General features: G+C 41.4%; 1 long non-coding RNA gene across 1 annotated transcript; it reads right to left on the reverse strand.

Moving 5' to 3' along the window:
• Window positions 1-927: 927 nt before the first annotated feature.
• On the reverse strand, window positions 928-2,395 carry LOC311092815. Its single transcript, XR_014608318.1, has 3 exons — window positions 2,035-2,395; window positions 1,495-1,569; window positions 928-1,363 (listed from the first exon to the last, which is right to left on the reverse strand). It is a non-coding gene; the product is annotated as an uncharacterized lncRNA (long non-coding RNA).
• Between the last annotated feature and the right edge of the window lie 1,053 nt (window positions 2,396-3,448).

A 3,448-nucleotide genomic window follows, 5' to 3' on the forward strand; every position in this document is an offset into this window, starting at 1 on the left:
TAACTCAACAGCCCTACCTAGAATGGTTTTCCTCAGCGTTTGTAATGTCTGCACAAAGGGCAGCTGCGTGAAGATTCGCCTTTGGAGGAAAACTGTTGATTTTGTACTCGCAAAATTTAAGTATCATTAATATTAAAAATTAATATTACCTCAGAATGAATTGCATTGCTATCCCACCCCAAAACATACAATAATAACAACGATAAATGCTGACCAATACTTAATTCTATTACTTTTTACTGAAAATGATATAATTCAATAAAACAAACAAAATGTAATGTGTCATATGACATAGCTATGCATGAATACACTCTAGATGTGTATATAATGAACATATCTACATTTTCTTTCAAACAATTAAATAAAACATTAATTAAATAATTATATTTTATTTACTGACAACAATGATAAATATTAATAAATTAGTAAAATAATGAATGAAAGTCACCATCACACAATAAACAAATGCTTATACAAGTCAACACATGAAAAAGCTTTATTCAAACTACAATCATGTATGTAGACTACAGGCGCTGAACCCCACATCCTTCTGCCGTCTCAACACAGCGGTTCCCATTCTGCGGCTTTATTCTGATGAATCAGCTGACCGCCAGAGGTGAGCCGTTCCCTCGTGTCGGAGGTTGTTGCGTGATATGTTGTGTTTCACAATCTGAGGCAATAAAGGCAGGTGGAGTAATGGAGGGACTCTTAAGGGCAGGTGGAGTGATGGAGGATCTCGTAAGGGCAGGTGGAGTGATGGAGGGACTCGTAAGGGCAGGTGGAGTGATGGAGGGACTCGTAAGGGCAGGTGGAGGTGGAGTGATGGAGGGTCTCGTAAGGGCAGTTGGAGTGATGGAGGGACTCGTAAGGGCAGGTGGAGTGATGGAGGGTCTCGTAAGGGCGTGTGGAGTGATGGAGGGACTCGTAAGGGCAGGTGGAGTGATGGAGGGTCTCGTAAGGGCAGGTGGAGTGATGGAGGGTCTCGTAAGGGCAGGTGGAGTGATGGAGGGACTCGTAAGGGCAGGTGGAGTGATGGAGGGTCTCGTAAGGGCAGGTGGAGTGATGGAGGGTCTCGTAAGGGCAGGTGGAGTGATGGAGGGTCTCATAAGGGCAGGTGGAGTGATGGTGGGACTCATCCATGGCACCATCTCCAGGATTCAGCTCTGGGCTCCTCATCCTCAGTGCTCACACCAGCCTGCTGACATTTCAGATCCTACAAAAATGCACAAACATAACACAAAAGCAGTAATTTCAACCGCACAATGTCATTTGATTTCAGTATTATTTAGAAGAAAAAAAAACGCTTTTTTTCACAAATGCCGCCATCATCTTTCCTTGCAGGTCCTGCTCCATCTCAAAAAATCTGCAACAAATGCACAGAAATCAAGAATCAGAAAGGTGCTGTAATATCTCTGTTTGAAATTACAATAATTAAAATAAACTACAACTTAATATTTAAATAGTTGTTGTTATTCATTTCTGTAGTATACTCACTCAAAGCCTTTGATGGCAGCATTCAGCTTCATGAGCCACTCTCCACCGGATAAACACACATCTGTTCATCTGTCCCTGTAACATCCAGACAAGATTCACATTACCTCATGTTGAGGTTGCTCTAACTTTTTATCCAACATAAATGTTCCTCAATTTATCAACTACTAATGGACAAATAAAAAAGATACCTTATGTTTAATTACTTTATAGATTTGTTCTACATAATAGCACACATTCATCACTCAGATGTCTATTTCATGTTGTGATATTTCAAGATTTTCCTGTCAGATGTAAATAGACATTTAAAATAAGTGTCTTTAAGATGTATATGGTTTATGTAAATCCGCTTTAGAGACGTAACTTACGTGTCCTTACTGGAGCTTCCCTGTTAGCTAACGTTATACATAATAAAACGTGTTTTTACAGCAAAATCACAACTATACTATACTGTGTAACGTCTTTACACCTTCAACACTTCAAAAGTTTACTCTACAGTAGTTCAACACATGCAATTTTTAACAAAAGGAACCGTTTACTCACATTTGAAAGCACCCGCGTCGCTGATCTCTGCGATGTTTGATAATGACGTATGCTCTCGCGTGGCCTCCTGGGATAGAAGAGTATCCATCGGTTGAGCACTCGAAAATCTGGCCTGAAGCAGTAAGCCATCCGGGAACTTCTCGCCTACTCTTTTATGAATACTGATGTTTCGAACGTACTGCTTCCTTCACGTACTGTTTTCGCCTACTATATAGTAGGAAAGTAGGCATATTCGAACGCACTTAAGTCCGAATCTCGCGATAATTAGTACGTCACCCAGGTAATTCTCGCCTACTCTTTTGGATTCGTACATACTTTTTCGCTCGCCTACTCTTTTTCCCATACTAAATAGTAGGGAAGTATGCGGTTTCGAACACAGCAAACCTCTCGTAAGAGAACATACAAATGTAACATAGAAACTCCAGACCACCTATAATATTAAATAAAATTAACTTTGTGCGGACTTTTGCAGGTATTTCCTCCGATCTATACATCCTGAGAGCGAGAGCACCGATGTCAGCGGAGGAGCACAGTATATCGCAGATGGAAAAGACTCCCGGGGTCTTGGAGGAAGGTCACTTCATGTTCCTCGGACACTCTTAAGGCGCTCCCGGTCAGCCGTCTCAGATGCCTGTCGTTGGAGATGATGGAGCCGGAGTCTCTGTGAGGTCTGACGACGACCGGTTTTCCATCGGCATCCGCCAGGCGGTCAGTGAGGTGCTCAGCAGTTACGACTGGGAGCTCGTGCCCAGTAAGAGCAAGCTGCACGTGAAGCAGCTGATGAATGCATTGTTCATGGTGTGGTCGCAGGCCGTGCGCAAGAAACTGGCAGATCAAAATCCGTCCCTGCACAACACTGAGATCAGCCAAATCCTCAGCAAAATCTGGAGGTGAGAGGTTAGCCTACAACCCTTACTAAAGGTACTGTGGCATCACTATGGTGTGGTGAAGTACCACAGAACTTTGACAAAATATGGTTCTAATTTTTATTGGAAAAGACATGCTTTAAACAGAGTAATTAACCTGAGATAGAATGCCAACTGCATCTCATACAGAGTTTACTCTGAGCGTTACTAGTGAGCATTTGGTTCGGCTGGATTTCTAGATGCACAGCTAAACTAATGCAAACATATCGCTCAACAGATGACAGCAAAATACAACAGAGTTGGTTCATACATCAGCTGGACTATCAGACACACTATCTTCTGCTCGTGCTAAACTCTCAGAGGAGAAATCTGAGCCAGAATCAGTTAACAGTTAATAATGTCAAAGTCAGGTGACATTAAATTTCATTGGACGCTTAACTTGTGTTTAAAAAAAAAAAGCACTGATAAGATGTAGATATTCTCTTCATTTAAATAAGATTCTACTATTATTTCATATGGTTTATTGTGATGGTATGTTTAAGTTTTAA

Source organism: Abramis brama (assembly GCF_963993115.1).
Source record: "Abramis brama genome assembly, chromosome: 11".
Classification (NCBI taxonomy): Eukaryota; Metazoa; Chordata; class Actinopteri; order Cypriniformes; family Leuciscidae; genus Abramis; species Abramis brama.